The sequence below is a fragment of the Hyperolius riggenbachi genome, chromosome 9, assembly GCF_040937935.1.
Source record: "Hyperolius riggenbachi isolate aHypRig1 chromosome 9, aHypRig1.pri, whole genome shotgun sequence".
Taxonomy (NCBI): domain Eukaryota; kingdom Metazoa; phylum Chordata; class Amphibia; order Anura; family Hyperoliidae; genus Hyperolius; species Hyperolius riggenbachi.
Genome location: NC_090654.1, coordinates 105,102,044 through 105,122,029, shown reverse-complemented (window position 1 = coordinate 105,122,029; position 19,986 = coordinate 105,102,044). Strand labels below are relative to the sequence as shown.

The 19,986-nt window shown below is 43.8% G+C and overlaps 1 non-coding gene across 1 annotated transcript; it reads right to left on the bottom strand.

Moving 5' to 3' along the window:
* Positions 1 to 5,002: 5,002 nt before the first annotated feature.
* On the bottom strand, positions 5,003 to 5,076 carry TRNAR-UCU (transfer RNA arginine (anticodon UCU)). Its single transcript has one exon. It is a non-coding gene; the product is annotated as a tRNA-Arg (tRNA).
* Between the last annotated feature and the right edge of the window lie 14,910 nt (positions 5,077 to 19,986).

Here is a 19,986-nt window from a genome sequence, read left to right as displayed (position 1 = left end):
TCATTGTGATGCGTAGTGATAAAGTTATTGGCAAATGAATGGGAGGTGAAAGTTGCTCAGATGCAAAAAATAAACAACCCTTCGGGCTTAAGTGGTTAATGACAGTGCTGCTTTGGGGTGAAGTGGTTGAAGAGGAACTTCAGCCTACACAAACATACTGTCATTAAGTTACATTAGTTATGTTAATTTAAATAGATAGGTAATATAATCTCTTACCCAACCTGTTTTAAAAGAACAGGCAAATGTTTGTGTTTTCATGGGTGCAGCCATCTTTTTAGGTTAAAAGGAGGTGACAGGGAGCACGAGACACAGTTCCAACTGTCCTGTGTCACCTGATCACCCCTCCCAGTTGCTAGGCAACGAGAACAGCAACATCAGAAATCCAATCATGCTTTGCACAGCATCAGGGGAAAAATGCCTGGGCAGTTTTCTTTGATGGGGCGGAGCTTAGCTTCTAAGCAGCTAAAAATGATGCTTTGGTAAGAAACACAAAGTTCTGATGCTGGGAAACTGTTAAAGAAACACCAAGCCTTTTCAATGCTGCTGAGTAGATTTTTAGTCTGGAGGTTCACTTTAACTGAATTTCTATAGGTATTTGGTTGGTGTTTTTCCACGGATCTTAATTTGTTACTTTCTCTGGCCATTTAATATTCATATGTCTTCACAGAAACCTGTTTACACAGATTTGCGTTTACTAACCTGTTAATGCACCGTGTTATAAAGGTCTTTTTTAGCTGAATTCTGTCTGGAAAGTTATGCGTATACACTTGTTCACCTATATTGCTTATATGCTATATACAGTGGTGTGAAAAACTATTTGCCCCCTTCCTGATTTCTTATTCTTTTGCATGTTTGTCACACTTAAATGTTTCTGCTCATCAAAAACCGTTAACTATTAGTCAAAGATAACATAATTGAACACAAAATGCAGTTTTAAATGATGGCTTTTATTATTTAGTGAGAAAAATAACTCAAAACCTACATGGCCCTGTGTGAAAAAGAAATTGCCCCATAAACCTAATAACTGGTTGGGCCACCCTTAGCAGCAATAACTGCAATCAAGCGTTTGCGATAACTTGCAACGAGTCTTTTACAGCGCTCTGGAGGAATTTTGGCCCACTCATCTTTGCAGAATTGTTGTAATTCAGCTTTATTTGAGGGTTTTCTAGCATGAACCGCCTTTTTAAGGTCATGCCACAACATCTCAATAGGATTCAGGTCAGGACTTTGACTAGGCCACTCCAAAGTCTTCATTTTGTTTTTCTTCAGCCATTCAGGGGTGGACTTGCTGGTGTGTTTTGGGTCATTGTCCTGCTGCAGCACCCAAGATCGCTTCAGTTTGAGTTGACAAACAGATGGCCGGACATTCTCCTTCAGGATTTTTTGGTAGACAGTAGAATTCATGGTTCCATCTATCACAGCAAGCATTCCAGGTCCTGAAGCAGCAAAACAACCCCAGACCATCACACTACCACCACCATATTTAACTGTTGGTATGATGTTCTTTTGCTGAAATGCTGTGTTACTTCTATGCCAGATGTAACGGGACACGCACCTTCCAAAAAGTTCAACTTTTGTCTCGAAGGTCCACAAGGTATTTTCCCAAAAGTCTTGCCAATCATTAAGATGTTTTTTTTAGCAAAATTGAGACGAGCCTTAATGTTCTTTTTGCTTAAAAGTGGTTTGCGCCTTGGATATCTGCCATGCAGACCATTTTTGCCCAGTCTCTTTCTTATGGTGGAGTCATGAACAATGACCTTAATTGAGGCAAGTGAGGCCTGCAGTTCTTTAGGTGTTGTCCTGGGGTCTTTTGTGGCCTCTCGGATGAATTTTCTCTGCGCTCTTGGGGTAATTTTGGTCGGCCAGCCACTCCTGGGAAGGTTCATCACTGTTCCATGTTTTTGCCATTTGTGGATAATGGCTCTCACTGTGGTTCGCTGGAGTCCCAAAGCTTTAGAAATGGCTTTATAACCTTTACCAGACTGATAGATCTCAATTATAGTACTTTGTTCTCATTTGTTCCTGAATTTCTTTGGATCTAGCCATGATGTCTAGCTTTTGAGGTGCTTTTGGTCTACTTCTCTGTGTCAGATAGCTCCTATTTAAGTGATTTCTTGATTGAAACAGGTGTGGCAGTAATCAGGCCTGGGGTTGACTACAGAAATTGAACTCAGGTGTAATAAAGCACAGTTAAGTTATTTTTTAACAAGGGGGGCAATCACTTTTTCACATAGGGCCATGTAGATTTGGAGTTTTTTTTCTCACTAAATAATAAAAACCATCATTTAAAACTGCATTTTGTGTTCAATTATGTTATCTTTGACTAATAGTTAATGGTTTTTGATGAGCAGAAACATTTAAGTGTGACAAACATACAAAAGAATAAGAAATCAGGAAGGGGGCAAATAGTTTTTCACACCACTGTATATTAAAAGTTGCATTTTATAACTATACTTGCCGCAATTAAACCTTACTCCAATTTTTCTGGAATTGCATACTGTATATGATTCAACTAGCTATTAGAGATGGTCATGTCTAGGAGAACTCATGGAGAAGCATGTGATCAGTTTGGACAGGTGAGAGATATGTAAGTCCCTGATTTGCTAGTTTTGATCATGTACCAAAGCAGGATGTGACTACAGCAAATCAGAGCTTTGCAAATGTATCAGCTGATCAAACAAATCACATGCTCCTCCATGAGTTCTCCTAGACATGACCAGAAGTACTACCTATTAGTCCCATTAAATTAATGGAGCTAGGTTGTGTCTCCCTTTGAAGTCACCCACCCCATTAACATACTGCGCATGCACATAACGGCAGCACACAGTGTGAAAAAACGCGGAAAAGCCGCCGCAAGTACTCAGAGTAAGGCGGCTGATTCCGCGTTCAACATGGCAGCTTGCGCGCAGAGACCTGCATTCACTGGCTTGACGGAGCGCGGAGAAACCGCCGCATGCCCAGAGAACAGGGCGGCGGATTCCGCATACGACGCGACGGTTTGAACGCATAGGCCTACTTCTGTCAGTACTGCTGAACGCGGAGAAAACGCTGCACGCTCGGACAGCGGTGCGGCGGATTCCGCATCCAAAACAGCAGAGGCATTACAACACATGTCTGGTGTGGCTGCGACTGATAGTCCACACAGGTTCAGAAGGACGCGTGCACGCGCGGAGAGGCAGAGCATTTATGACAGCCAGAGGGGTCAGGCGACAATTCTTTCAGTTTTCATTGGTCCAGCACTTAGGGGAGGCGCAGGAGAGCGCTGGTGTATATATACTGGGTGCTGGTCATTCTTCTGGTGTCTGGTGTTGCGATCACTACGTGGTAGCACTCAGACCTTGTCAGTATCTGTGTTACATTAGACCAGTTTCCAAGGTGTTGATGACCAAGGAACTCACACCTTAGTCTAGGAAATTCTGTTATTATCTGTGTTATTATCTAGACCAGTTTCCAAGGTGTTGATGACCAAGGAACTCACACCTTAGTCTAGGAATTGTTGATTATTTGTTATGACCTTCTGCTTTCCTGACCATTCTTCTGATCTCTGATTTTGTACCTTTTGTCATTCTGATACTCTGTTGCCAAACCCGTCTAGTCTTAGGATTCTGCATCTGTCTCCTGTATCTGTCCGTGTGTTAACGACCTGGCCTGCCCGACCTCGAGAACTATCTCTCCTGTTGAGAGATAGTTCACAGATCTGTCAGTGACACTCCCTCTTTGGTGTCACTCACGTTCTGTCCTTCCCACTCTCGGTCTGACTCCTCCCTGCGGAGAGCTCAGACCAACGGAAGGAACTTTCTGCGGAGCAGTACTCCTTATTGCTCTAGCACCTGATATTCAGGTGCGGTCCTCAAAGTATTACTGTTGCACCAAAACACTCTCATCTCTCAGGTGTCCAGAGGTTAGAGATATATCTGATTATCGGTGATACTGCAGATCATCAATAATCGGGTATATATCTGCATTCTCGGTGATACTGCAGATCACCGGTAATCAGATCCTCTCTGTGTTACACCGATCGTTACACACAGACATATGGACACAGAGACCAGGGATTATATTCTATAGGATAAGGGGTGTGTGAGGCAAGCCTACTTTTGACAATGTTATTGTATATTGTTGGTGATTTGTTAAATGTACGCTTAGTGTAAAAATGAAATCTTTTATTAGCCAACATTAACTTAAGTGTCTCAGATTACGTCAAATCAATGATTTCAATAAAGAAAGAAAAAGACATAGCAATTGGAGTTGCCATTGTGTTCCACCTGTCACAGTAACTGACCAGGGATATCCCTTGGGTTATCCCAAATCATAGTCAGCATCCATCCATCCATCCGTAAAATAACACAAGGAGTATCTTATAGGTTATATCTGGCAGATAATACTGTAGTTTAAAGGGGGAAAAACAGCAGTTTTAGTACTTAATGGAAAAATAAATGAAAATATCAAAACTGGAGTTTCAATCATTCGATCATGTGCATATACTTATACAGAATTTGTATATATATCTATCAGATTAATCCTCAGATTAAACAACTTTTTTATATCACTGCTCCTCATTTTGTACTTCTCTCATGTCTTCTTCTATCTCTCCCTCTCTTCCTCCTCCTTATCTGTATATTAAGTAATCTTCATAATATATAGTATGCGTAAAAATAAGCATTATTATATTTGTTAAATGTTTAAAAATGTGAAACACTTTTAACAATTCAAAAACACACATAAAATCTGCTTTTGGAAAAAAAAAAAATCAATCTAATTTCCTGCAAACAGTACAAAGTAATAAATATAAACTTTAATGTAACATATTTTTTCATATAAAAAGGGTAAAATATTGAATAACAAGATTATGCTAGTAAATACATTTCTAGCAATTTGCAAGTATCTGTGATTAAACAGTCTCTGTATCCCATCATCTTATGTCGGCAGTGATGCTCATTGTAAATTTAATTAGATATCATAATATGTGTTCTATGTTAAAACAAAAGGAATTGGTAGGAACCATCTCTGCCGGGACTCGAACCCGGAACCTCTGGATTAGAAGTCCAGCGCGCTCGTCCATTGCGCCACAGAGACCTCACCACATGCTCAGCATCAGCACCAGCTCTGAAAAAGGATATACCTTCTGCATCCACAGCATCACTGCTGCATCATCTCAGCATCCTCCTAGTACCAGGGAGTGCTGTAAAATCAGGATGCAGGAATGTATTGAACCTTTTCGTGCTTTCACAATCTGCTGGAGAGAGCAGGCTGGCAGGAAAGGAATGTGTTAATTGAGAACACAGAAGCATCCTTACAGCAAGCGATGTGATAGATTCTGCCAGATCCACGCACAATGATATATAAAAGATGGAGTGGAATACAGGATGCTTCAGGGAAAGAAGCACGGCTGATTCAGGCTTCATGTCAGAATTAAACAGTAGGCTGACATCTCTTTAATGTAAAAATGATGGCTGGGACAGAAGGAAAACATGCACAGGAATTTGCTCTCCAGTTATTCAAGGTTATTCATATCAGTGTCATCCGATGTAGGATTGTGCGGGAGGGGCTGTCACACAGCATAGAGGAGAAGGGGAGAGAGCTGCCTGCTACATAGGGTATACAGGCACAAGCTCATGTACCACATATATGGTTATAACAGAGTCACAGGAAGCATTGAAAGAGCTCAGTGCTCCAGCTGGAATCAAGACATGATAAGTGACAGTTATAACATGAAATAACAGAAACTGCCTAACTGTTTCATGATTGTTATAAAATGATGATGGAGTAATAAAAAAAACAAATTTTTTATGTTTTAACATACACAATCAGATATTTATAGAAAAATCCTCAATCACATTTTTTTTTCAAGATAATCAATCACTAAAAAGATAAAAAGAAAATCGATTGATTTGTTTGAAACATGTATGGCCATGTTATGACCAGAAGCAGCAGGGATCCAGATCATATGCACATTTACACAGAAAAGTGAGTTCTGAAATGCACCTATGCATAGGGGATGGGGGTGCACTAACTGACTACCTATACTGAGGAATGGAGGGGAGCACTCTGGGGCTACCTCTATTAGGGGGAGAGCTCTCTGGCTACCTTTACTGGGGGTGGGCGCTTTCTGGCTACCTACACTGGGGGATACACATTAATGGAGAAGCACTAAATAGATAATTACATTTGCTTGGGGTCAACTAACAAATACTTCATTCCAAGATAAGAAACCACATAGGAGCACCAAAGAACTCGCGATCATCACAAAATAATAGTAAATGTAGGCACATTTCGAAGGATAACCAAATCTTTATTACATCAATCAAGGTTAGGGAAAGCCGAGCCAGCCGTGATTGGTACATTTTGACAAGATTCCGCAATGTGTATATCATGACAATGTGATGATGATGATTGATAGAAAAAGAAATCAAGAGAAAATAGGGGAGTGACTGATGCATATAATAGTTATTGTTGTGTCAGTACTTTTACATTTAAAGCTATAAACAATATTCCACTTCTGGAAAAACACTCAGATCGCCCAGGAGGTTAATGAAAGTCCCATTAAGGTACTTCAAATGGTTGTTTATGTGTGCCCATCAACAGGGACGGATTTGTAGAAGCTGAGGGGCAACTGTCACCAGCCGCCCACTGACCAACAGCATCTCAGCCAAACCCCCCCCCCCTCCCCATTTCAGTATAAGTAGGCAGATGACCCCCTCTTCATTATAGGTAGCCAGGTGCCAGGGACATAGCTAGACTTAATAGGAAGTGCCTGCAAAAATGATAGCATGAGGCCTCTTTTGTCTCCAAACCCCACAGGATTGGGAGCCGGTGAATGGAAGCCTCTGGAAGCAGCAAAAAATTATAGATGCTCCTGCATGCGGATAACGTGAGTGAATGGGGAGGTTTCTTTGCTAATTGGCTGCACTTGCAGTTGGGGAGAGGGAGGGGGGCCCCCAAAGCATCTGGGCCCCCCTGCGATGGCAGGGGTCACAGGGGTGATTGCTATGGCAAGGCCAGGTGCTTTGCCCCCTTGCAGTACAGATAGCCAGATGACCCCTCTCCATCCAGAATAGACAGCCAAATGCTACCCCCTCCCATCAGTATAGGTAGCCAGTTAACCTCCCCCATCCAATATGAGTAGGTAATAGAAAATTGAAAGAACCGACTGGTTTTGGACTAGCCTATCTCCTCATGGGAGGTTCTCAGTATTTTCGTTAATTTCAAAAGCACCTAGTGAATGGCAGTTGCTCTGTCCAACTGCCCAAAAAAAGTATGTATCAAGCAGGGAAGCTAGCCAGCATCATTGTAGTAATCCGTTTCTAAGAGTGTCTTTATAAAGAATAAAGGCCATATAGAAAATCCCCCATGAAGAGATGGACTAGTCCCAAACCTGTTGGTTCTGTCAGATTCTACTATCTACAGTAAGTGACAGCAACATAGGAGAAAAGTAATTTATGGCTCATTTTACTCTGGAAGAAATGTACTTCTTATTTGTATGTGTTTACATGTATTTTAAATGTTACACTTTTTTGTGATAATGGTCCTTTACCAGGTATATTTGTGAATGCATTTGGCCCCATTTCTTTCCAACAGGGGTATGGTGGTGTGAGTGGGGTGGTGGTGGGTGGGGTGCCCAGTCTTGGTGGCCAGGAAAATCAATACAAAGGAGCATGTATCCAAGTCTCCTGTTTCGTAACCAAAGTTTGTCCCCTTCACCATCTGGGGGTTCCCTGGAAAAAGGGGTGGCAAATCCTGAAAAGTGTTATAGGGTCTAGTTAAGTCCAATTCACATATTTTAAGTAAGTTAAGCAAGGAATGTTTTTACCCAGAAAAAACTTCCTTGCATTGCTGTTACAAAATTGCATGTCCCCAAATGTATCACAAAAAGTCCCTATGACAACACTTTCCAAGCAGGTGACCACCCACATGTGCATCTATAAACTATCTGTCTGGTAAATTGTTGGCATGTAGCAGTGATTTGATGATAATTGCCCCTGGTCCAGTACTTGTAAGTTTCAGTGGTACTCCCACCAGACAAAGAAGATTCAGCTCTCTGGCTTTAACCTCCTCTTGTTGAAGCTCTACCCACCTCATAGTTGGAGCTAGTGCTATAAAATACAGTGTCCCATTTGCAGGCCGCCAGTAAAAGGAGAGTGGGAAGAAAGAATGGCAGCTCACCTAATGGAAGATAGACATCAGCAGCCATAGGCCGTATACCATGCCTGATAAAATTGAATCACCTCTAACTGATCTTGTCGGCAGTTCCTTTTTAAGCTATGGTCACATTTTGGAATTCCCTAGGCCAAATTGATCACACCATCTTGAAAACAGGCTGTCAATCTAACATTTTGCTTTTAAACTGATCTTGGACTGATAAGCTAAATGCAGCATATTTTTCTTTTTTAGTCCCTGTCCAAATATTAATGAACCTAACTGTATATACCTCTGATATATTTCGCAGCACTAAACAGAGATCACTGATTCACTCCCATCAGTCTCTGCTTTCTAATGTCCACACCACTTTCACACATTACTATTATTTTGCATTTACTGTATTTTTTGGACTATAAGACTTTTCTACCCCAAAAGTGGGGGGAAAAAGTCACTGCGAGTTCCTGACTTGTGAACGCCTGCCAATACAAACCTCCAACCTGCCGCAATGTTAGGGGCTTTCCTGTACTGTGCCCATGCATACGAAGACACAGGGGGACAAACAGACGACACAAGGAGACACAAATGGACTAGAGGAGAACACAAGGAAGACAGAGGTGGACACATAGAGGACACAAGGGGGACAGAGGAGGACACAGGGAGACACAAGAGGCACAAGGGGGCATGAGGTACAAAGGGGGCATAATCCACAAGATTCAACATGAATGCTCAAATCAAAAAGTGATAGGTTGCCGGCACTACAAAGTCTCTAGCCATGTTACTGGGAGAGAGGATGGATGGATGTTCTATAAGCCACCTTGATATTATAACAGATACTGCGTGCTCATGACTGAATAGCGAAACATACACATTGGATCAGCATCGCCCAATCCCATTGAGAATTGGTTACAAAAATGTCTGCCGAAGGGCAACCACAGATGTAAATTTTGCTCCCACTGCCAATTTATGTGTACCGGAACGTTGTATCGCGTAGGTGCCTTGCAGTGGACAGTGCGTGACTTAATGACTTGTAATACTAAATTCGTGGTCTATGCTCTGTGGTGCCCTTACGGCCGATTTTATATTGGCAACACTACACGCCCCCTAAAAGAGAGAATACAAGAACATTGGCGTTCCATTGAAAACGGTAAAGGCGCCACGAGAATGATAGAGCATGTTAGACAAATACATGAAAGCAATCCAGACGTGTTGAAATTTTGTGGTCTGGCACAAGTCATGATTCCCAAACGGGGAGGAGATTGCTCTCGACTTTTACTAAGAAAAGAGTCGCTCTTGATATCAAAAGTGAAGCCCTAGGTCCATTGGGTTTAATGACCACAACGATTTGGCATGTTTTCTAGATCCATAGATGTAGCAATTTTTGCATCTGAGATTATTTTATAAGCTAAAAATATGCATTTTTGATAAGTAAATTTAGATGCTGCAATTTTTTGTAAACAGGTTTGCAATGAGGATTGATGATATCTGTAATTATTGTCTCCACTGTTCTTTAGTTCCCCTTTTCCCTCTCGCATTTTTAGCGTTTTCACGCAATCCCACGTTCCACATGCACGTTTGAGTCATTGTATTCCACAGTTAGCCTCAAACGGCTCTTCTTACGATTGAATCTGCAATCTGGAGCAATGAGCTCCTTTAAGATGGTGAATACGCCTCCTTTTTGATTGCGTGCGTACAGAGTTACGCGTCCGCATGCCTTCCATGCTGATACGCATGGTTTGTGCCGACGCGTATTTTGTTACGCATACGGTAACGCATTCCCGTAAACGCCTGGTTGACGCTTACGTTTTTACGCATGCGGCCGGAAATGCGTACGTCATAGCGTACCCGCCCCCAGTTCATGACACAGGAAATAAAAGTCTGTGCATTCACGTGTTCTAACGTGGATCAGCCTCGGAAGAAGCACCGCCATGCGAAACGGCCGTTAGGCTACCGTTTTTGCCCTGCACCCACCACCGCCACCTTTGATATGGTAGGACATCCTCCTCTTGCAACTGTTTGAATGCACAAGATGTTTGCACATGACGATTTTTCTACAGATGATGATGTTTTGTACCTACCTTTTTGAATGTCACAATTTTTGATACAGCAATGGTGATTTTATTCACCATCAGAAACACCATTAAATCAGTTATTACTGCAGTGCCTGATTCAACTGTTTTCCTTTTCTGATGCTGATCCAATGTGTATGTTTCGCTATTCAGTCATGAGCACGCAGTATCTGTTATAATATCAAGGTGGCTTATAGAACATCCGTCCATCCTCTCTCCCAGTAACACGGCTAGAGACTTTGTAGTGTCGGCAACCTATCACTTTTTGATTTGATCCGTCTATACTGACTGCCAGAGCACACGAATATGTCCAGCCGAGGGGATTCCATTGATATGGATGAGGAAGCAGAAATCCAGGAGGATATCACTGAGGAAGATGATGACACAGTCGCTTCAGGAAGGACGGATCTGACAAACTTCTTTAAGAATCTGTCAGTAGCATCTAAAACCAATAAAGCGGTGGGTGCACGGGTATTAGAAACCAGACTAGACCGACTATGCGAGAGGGAAGTCAAGCTGTTCTGGACAGTGGAGACTTTGAAGCAATACAAACATGATCAAATCTCTGCAAGGGGTTTCCATAAATATGAGGAACCATCTGAGTATCAAGATGACCCCGCTTTCGTGGAAAAATGGCAGAAGGCTTATCTAACTCATGCTGCAGTACTACAAGGAATTGTTCTAGAAAGAACGCAACAGGAACACGCCCATGTCACTAAGCAAATCGATACGATTAAACAGCAATACAAAACGCTAGTGAAAGGTTTTCCGGAACCGTTGGGAAAATTGATAAAAAATTAACTTCCTTGCAAAATAATATCAAAAAAAGAAAATTACGAAAATTCCTTAGGGATAAAGAGGACTTTGCTTTGGGTAAATACTTCGCATGGCAAGCCACTTTTAGAAGGAAATCGTTTCCCAGAGGGCAAACCCCACCCCGTAAGCCACCATCTGGGTATTGGACTACCGACTCAGATTCGAGTGGCGAGGAAGTGCCAGTTCAAAAAGTTCCTACCACTCCCAAGGGACCACCAAAAGACACACCTGGGGCCCCTTTGGAAGGCGCGTCAGGAGGGGAAGAGGCAAAAAGAAAGCCAAAAAGGAAAAGAGTAACATGGAGAGACCAAAACAGGCGCCGTTATCCGAGACGGTAATCACGGAAATATCACCAAACTTGGAAGTTATCAACCTCTCAGATGTGGAGCTGATAGAGGGATGTATACCCTTACTTCAGAGGGGACTCAATTTTTCACTCGTTCAGGAATTCGATTTTGCGCAATTTAAGGTGGACCTATACAAGAACATACGACAAGTGAATATAAAGCAAATGTTTCATAAGCAAGGGACTCAGACATTTAACAGCAAAAGTATCCAAAGCCAAGCCGATGAAAGTAGCCCTTTGGGGTTCAGTACCCAGTTTACATGGTCAAAAGAAGATCAGGACATCTTAACAATCGTACATGAGATGGAACTTGAAACAAGAATTGAGGAGGAGTTAAACAATATGATGGCTGAATGTTTCTCCACCGATCCCACCCCCTCTTCCCCTTCCCCCTCTTCCCAACTGTCCCACACAACCCTTCCCCTTTCCCCTTCCCCTTCCATCCTTGCTTCCCTAACATCCTTTCCTGAGTCCATCCCCCCTCCCAATCAGCCCATCCTCCTACTTAAATTAAAACAACCGTATAGGGCAGGGCTGCCCGATCGTGATCTACCGGTAGATCGCGACCGCCTGATTGGTAGATCGTGGCCTCGTGGCCGCGTCCCATTGAATTTTGCAGCCAGCAGCTTACGCGTCCTGTCGGACTATGCTGCTGGCCGCTATTATCTTGCGGGGAGGAGAGGGGCGCGGCAGAGAGGCCAGGGGCGGCGACGCAGTGTCATGGCTGAGGGGCGGTGACGCAGTGTCATGGCAGATGGGCGGCGCTGGAGACAATACTTCCGCCTCCATTCACGCTGCCCGCCGGAGCTTCCCTCAGCCGCCGAACTGCATATCTGCCCTCCAGGCAGCTGCGGCTGAGGGAGTGAAGCCAGGACGCCACCGCTGGAGCTGGAGGGAGGTAAGTTCCGTGCACCCGGGCTCCTATACCCAGCTAACCTACACTAAGGGCACCCAGCTTACCTACACTAAGGGCACCCAGCTAACCTACACTAAGGGCACCCAGCTAACCTACGCTGAAGGCACCCAGCTAACCTACACTAAGGGCACCCAGCTAACCTACACTAAGGGCACCCAGCTAACTTACACTAAGGGCACCCAGCTAACCTACCCTGAGGCAACCAGCTAACCTACCCTGAGGCACCCAGCTAACCTACACTGAGGCACCCAGCTAACCTACACTGAGGCACCCAGCTAACCTACACTGAGACACCCAGCTAACCTACCCACACTAAGGGCACCCAGCTAACCTACACTGGAGGCACCCAGCTAACCTACACTGGAGGCACCCAGCTGACCTACACTGGAGGCACCCAGCTGACCTACACTGGAGGCACCCAGCTGACCTACACTGGAGGCACCCAGCTAACCTACACTGGAGGCACCCAGCTAACCTACACTGGAGGCACCCAGCTAACCTACACTGGAGGCACCCAGCTAACCTACACTGGAGGCACAGGCACCCAGCTAACCTACACTGGAGGCACAGGCACCCAGCTAACTTACACTGGAGGCACAGACACCTAGCTAACCTACACTGGAGGCACAGACACCTAGCTAACCTACACTGGAGGCACAGACACCTAGCTAACCTACACTGGAGGCACAGACACCTAGCTAACTTACACTGGAGGCACAGACATCCAGCTAACCTACACTGGAGGCACAGGCACCCAGCTAACCTACACTGGAGGCACAGACACCCAGCTAACCTACACTGGAGGCACAGACACCCAGCTAGCCTACACTGGAGGCACAGACACCTAGCTAACCTACACTGGAGGCACAGACACCTAGCTAACCTACACTGGAGGCACAGACACCTAGCTAACCTAAACTGGAGGCACTGACACCTAGCTAACCTACACTGGAGGCACAGACACCTAGCTAACCTACACTGGAGGCACAGACACCTAGCTAACCTACACTGGAGGCACAGACACCTAGCTAACCTACACTGGAGGCACAGACACCTAGCTAACCTACACTGGAAGCACAGACACCTAGCTAACCTACACTGGAGGCAGACACCTAGCTAACCTACACTGGAGGCACAGACACCTAGCTAACCTACACTGGAGGCACAGGCACCTAGCTAACCTACACTGGAGGCACAGACACCAAGCTAACCTACACTGAAGGCACAGACACCTAGCTAACCTACACAGATGGCACAGACACCTAGCTAACCTATACTGAAGGGACCTATACCTAAGTACCTTTGCAGGGGAGTTCCAGGGAGGGGGGGGGGGCGGTTGCCTTTGAAACGTCGGTAGATCTCCTGGCCTCAGCGAATTTAAAAGTAGCTCGCGAGCCGAAAAAGTGTGGGCACCCCTGGTATAGGGCTTGTAAATCTATCAAGCCCTTTACGGTACAAGCTGGATCAAGTCTGGATCACTTCCAGACCATAGTAGAGAATGAAATGAAAGCACTTTGCTATCCCAAGTTGCCCCCAAATATTACCAAGCCTGAAATTCGAGCCCTTAAATGGCTAAAAAATCGTCCCATAGTTGTCATGTCGGCCACCCAATACAGGGAGGAGGCGATGCGGCAGCTGCGGGACCCCCGGGTCTATGCATCAATCAGTTTTGATCCCACTTTGAAATATCAAGGGGCGTTGAGGTCACTCCTCAGGCAAGGGGTTGAAAAGGGCTTTTTGACCCCCAATTTAGCAACCAATTTGCTTCCTGAATTTCCTCGAAAACCAGTGTGGTACTGTCTCCCCAAAATTCACAAATCCAGGACCAGACCACCAGGACGTCCGATTGTCTCAGGGGTCGGTTCTATCACCGAGAGACTCTCTCGCTACCTGGACCATCTCCTGAGACCCCTTTTACAATTAGTGCCTTTACATATGTCTGACACTTTAGAGGTCCTTCAAGGAATTGAGAATTATGAATGGTCCCCAGGAGACCTACTTATGTCCATCGACGTTGAAAGCCTCTATAGCCGCATACCTCATAATGCAGGCATAGAGGCGGTCGAACGGTTTTTAAACCGGGTTTGGTCCGACCAAGATCATGTAACGTTTGTTTGCGACTGTTTGCGTTTTGTTCTTACCCACAATGCGTTTAAATTTGACGGCGTTTGGTACACACAAGTGTCGGGTACCGCAATGGGAACACCGGTCGCATGCGCATACGCTAATTTATTTTTAGCAGCTTGGGAGGAGGATTGCGTCTACAGCAGGCGTAATCCCTACAGAAGCTGTATCAGGAGATGGTCCAGGTATGTGGACGACGTCCTGGTGTTCTGGTCTGGGTCCCCCTTGGAATTTACCCAATTTGTAGATTATCTCAATCTAAATGAGGTCAACATGGCCTTCACATTTGAAATAGGCCTCGAAAAAATTGCCTTCCTTGATTTGGAGCTGCGGGTTTGCGGCTCTCGCCTAGTGGCAAGGGGACACCGCAAACCCACGGCCACCAATTCACTATTGCGAAGGGACAGCTTCCACCCTGATCATGTTACTATATCATTGCCTTACGGCCAATTCCTCCGCCTAAGGAGAAACAATTCAGAATTGGAGGACTTTGTAGCTCAAGGGACTGCTTTGAAGAAGCGACTTCACAGTAGAGGTTATCCCGAGAATGAACTTGATATTGCCTTCCGTAAAGTCTTACAAACAAATCGAGATGACCTCCTGTTCAAGGATCGCGATCTTAAACTCGATGACAAAATCGCTTTCACGTTCAATTACACCCAAATGGCCAATACAGTCAGAAATGTTATTAAAAAGAATTGGTCTATCTTAGTTAAGGATCCCAATTTGAAATCCCTACTGCCTCCTTCCCCCTTAGTGGCGTTCAGGCGTGCGCCCACAATTGGGGATCATGTCACTAAAAGTGAATGCACGCCCAGTCACATTGAGAATTGGTTGCAAAAATGTCGGCCGAAGGGCAACCACAGATGTAAATTTTGCTCCCACTGCCAATTTATGTGTACCGGTACGTTTTATCGCGTAGGTGCCTTGCAGTGGACAGTGCGAGACTTAATGACTTGTAATACTAAATTCGTGGTCTATGCTCTGTGGTGCCCTTGCGGCAAAACTACACGCCCCCTAAAAGAGAGAATACAAGAACATTGGCGTTCCATTGAAAACGGTAAAGGCGCCACGAGAATGATAGAGCATGTTAGACAAATACATGAAAGCAACCCAGACGTGTTGAAATTTTGTGGTCTGGCACAAGTCATGATTCCCAAACGGGGAGGAGATTGCTCTCGACTTTTACTAAGAAAAGAGTCGCTCTTGATTATCAAAAGTGAAGCCCTAGGTCCATTGGGTTTTAATGACCACAACGATTTGGCATGTTTTCTAGATCCATAGATGTAGCAATTTTTGCATCTGAGATTATTTTATAAGCTAAAAATATGCATTTTGATAAGTAAATTAAGATGCTGCAATTTTTTGTAAACGGGTTTTCAATGAGGATTGATGATTCCTGTAACTATTGTCTCCACTGTTCTTTAGTTCCCCTTTTCCCTCTCGCATTTTTAGCGTTTTCACGCAATCTCACGTTCCACATGCACGTTTGAGTCACTGTATTCCACAGTTAGCCTCAAACGGCTCTTCTTACGATTGAATCTGCAATCTGGAGCAATGAGCTCCTTTAAGATGGTGAATACACCTCCTTTTTGATTGCGTGCGTACAGAGTTACGCGTCCGCATGCATTCCATGCTGATACGCATGGTTTGCGCCGACGCATATTTTATCACGCATACAGTAACGCGTTCCCCTTTTGGACGCGTAAACGCCTGGTTGACGCTTACGTTTTTACGCATGCGGCCGGAAATGAGTATGTCATAGCGTACCCGCCCCCAGTTCATGACACAGGAAATAAAAGTCTGTGCATTCATGTGTACTAACGTGGATCAGCCTCGGAAGAAGCACCGCCGTGCGAAACGGCTGTTAGGCTACCGTTTTTGCCCTGCACCCACCACCAGGCTTTCTTTGGGTGGTACCTTTTGCTAAGAATTTTTTTATGTTACATACATTTTAAAGAGAATAATAAGAAAAAAATTGAAAAAAATCATTATTTCTCAGTTTTCGGCCATTATAGTTTTAAAATAATACATGATGCCGTAATTAAAACCCACACATTTTATTTGCCCATTTGCCCCAGTTATTGCAACATTTAAAATATTTTCCTACTACAATGTATGGAGCCAATATTTTATCTGGAAATAAAGGTGCATTTTTTCAGTTTAGTGGTTTTTATTTCTACATGTCTACTTAAAATCCTTTATTTGCACAATTAACAGTTATATTCCTTCCTGACATACACATTAAAAAGTCTGTAAGTTAACAATTTTTTTTTTCATGTTTTTTTTTAAATTGCCTTTTTTATTTTTTTTTTATAATTGTTTTATTTGGGTAACTATAGGGCAGGAGTGGAATGAGTTAAAATGTAATAAAAAGTATGCATAACTATTTATAAAGTGTATGTGGGTGTATGTGTGTGTATGTTTGAGTGCACTTTACTTTTTGGCCACAAGATGGCACTACACTTAACTTCAGAGCACGGCAAACAGTACTCGGAAGTAGTTACTATATCTGTTTACGTGAATGAAATGCCAGAAGTCAGCGTGATGCCGGCTTTTCATTCATCGTGGGGACAGTGATCAGGACGGGAACAAGCTGTTCCCAGTCCCTAATCACCTTATCGGCGGAACTGCAGCGGAGATAAACGGCGGAAGTGCAGCGATTGTGAGCGGCGAGGTAAACAACGCAGGTACATGTATTTACGCCCCTGGTTATGAAGCATTGTGCAGGGGGCGTAAATACACTATGCGGCAGTTGTGAAGGAGTTAATATCTGGTCCAAGTTTGGTGAATGTAGCTTTGGGTTGACTTCAAGAATATTTGGTCAAAGTTTGTTGACTATGGACCCAATCCGATTCACTTTTTCTCCTAAGTTTTCTCCTAGGAGATAATTTTTGTATCTTCTGTTTAAATTAACTTTTCAGCACTCTGCAATTGAAAAAGTACCAAAAAGTGGGTAAACATTTTTGTCAAAAGTATTTTCTTGCTTGCTGGTGGCTTACAAGGCATTTTTTTAGGTTTGGAAACATCACCTTGGAGATAACTTAGGAGAAAATAATGAATTGAATAAGGGCCCGTAGCTTCAAAATTGTACAACTGTCAGTGATTGGAAAAAAGATACATTTTGATTAGATTAGCTGCAGGGGGCAGGGATGTCAGTGCTTGTTCTGTGGGAGACTGTATGTAGAGAGTACTGTATCTAGAGAATTTTCTAGAATGTTCAAGAATTTTCTTTGAGGGACATGTCTGTAAAATAATCCAGAATATTCTGTTGGGGACATGTCGGTGGAATGTTCTGTGTGGGTCATGTCTAGGTTGTTGTCTGGTATATTTGATGCCCTAGTACTCTTCGGACAATGAAAATGTGGTGCTGGCAGCATTTGAGGCAGTGGGCAGAATGAGGCAGAGGTGCCTTGCAGCTCTGGGTCTCTGGTTGGAATCCCAGTCAGGTCACTCCGAATCTGCACAGTGTTTGTATGTTCTCCTTATGTCTGCGTGGGTTTTATCCCGCCACTCCCAGTTTCCTCCCACATCCCAAAAACATATGTCCGGTGGTCATGATGTGGTAATCCTCTTCTGGGGTTTTGGAACGGTGGGCATAATCCAGCCCCTTTGGTACGAACATTAGGGCAAGGATCTACTCTCAGCTCACCTAAATCCAGAAGACCACTTCTGAGACATTGACCCATATTCAATTAACTTTTTCACCTGAGTTTTCTCCTAGGAAATAATTTTTCATCTTCTATTAAATTAACTTACCGGCGTTCTACAATTGAAAAAGTACCAAAAATTAGGTAAAAGAGTACTATCAAAATTATTCTGAGAACTTTCTTGCTTGCTGGTGGTTTAAAATGTATTTACAAGTTTAAAACTATCACCTAGAAAAAAACTTAGGAGAAAAAACAAATTGCATATGGGTCATTCTGTCTTGGTCTATTCAATGCTGCAAAGTTGTACCTTAGCCAGGGGCTCAGGGATGCTCTAATCCAGATTTGGCATGCGTTGTCATCCATTGTCTGGCATGCATAGAAGCATACAAGCATGTGGGAGCTATGTAAGATACTAAATACAATTTTTATTGGCTCCCATTACATTTTAGCAAAACGGATTAACCTGATTCGCCATTTCATCACGTTCACTCAGCAAGTTACTAAAAAAATTAAAAATCCTTCTCTCTCCTAAGGGCCCGTTCAGACTGCACGTGTTTCCAGTCGCGTTTTGGAAAAGCGTGCAGGAGGCAGACACGCACGACATCAGACAGTGCATAGAGTGCACTGTCTGATGTTCCCACTGCATGCGTTCCGGACCTGTGCGGTCCGGGAACGCATGCTGCACGCAGATTTTGTAAAAACGCGCGGCTGTCCCATTCACTTTTCAGTGATGGGATCAGCCACGCAACGCACACAAACGCGGATGGCGTGCGTTCGTACGCGTTGCGTTCCGCACGCATGGCCATCCGCATTTGTGATCTGAACGGGCCCTAAACATTTCTCTCTTCTGTACTTCTCCTATTATTGCTCTACTTTTGATAGGGAGAAATTTTGTGGGGTTTTTTTACGAGGAAACCCATTATTTCACATATGCAGATTCCATATTTTAGTATTTTGGATCTGATCGTAAATTCAGGCCTGGAAGCCAAAATTCCAAATGACAGAGTAGGTAAATGTAACAAGTCAAGCGGTATTAATTCTTATTTTGTTAATGTTGTTCTAATGTTATGAGCTTTTATAACTAATTGAACATACTTTATCCTAATTATTATCTTCATTCTTTTCTATATGAAATATCTATAATAATAATTTCCAAGCTGTCTGCTGTTTGTCTGTCTGAGCATCCTGCTGTCCCACATTTGCGCCCTTGTGCCCTGCCCTGATTGGCCGTGGCACTGATTGGCTTCAGCCCGCTCTAAAGCGAAGTACCCATGGAAAGATAGATTTTGTGACTTACAAGACAAAACGATTATTCCACAAGCTATCTTTGAAGATATCCATGACATGATGTGAACAACGTGATGTGTTGATGGGCAATACGGTAAACAACCTGATCGTTAAACGATGGGGAACATCCAAAAAGCGCCATAGACTTCGCAAACAAATAATTTAATAATTGTTCATAGCTCTGTGCACACGGCTGACTATGAACGGTTATCTGCACAATCTATTATGTGATCCGTCATTATGTTATTTTTCCTGCATGAGAATCGTCAATCGTCGCTTGCTACATGCTTACCCACTAATATTGGAATGATTCATCATTTGTTTTGCTCAATTTTTTTCTCCAATGGGTATGAGGCTTTATTGAATACAGCTAGCGTGACCCTCATTGGCTGTGGCCCGCTGTAATTGGCCACAGGAATTCACCATGGCCATGGTGCCCTTTGGCTGGCTCCCCGTGTCCCCTGGCCTGTACCAAATTGTTATTATTACTAGAGTTGGGCCGAACGGTTCGCCTGCGAACGGTTCCATGCGAACTTCAGTGGTTCGCGTTCGCGTCCCGCAGGCGAACCTTTGCGGAAGTTCGGTTCGCCCCATAATGCACATGGAGGGTCAACTTTGACCCTCTACATCACAGTCAGCAGG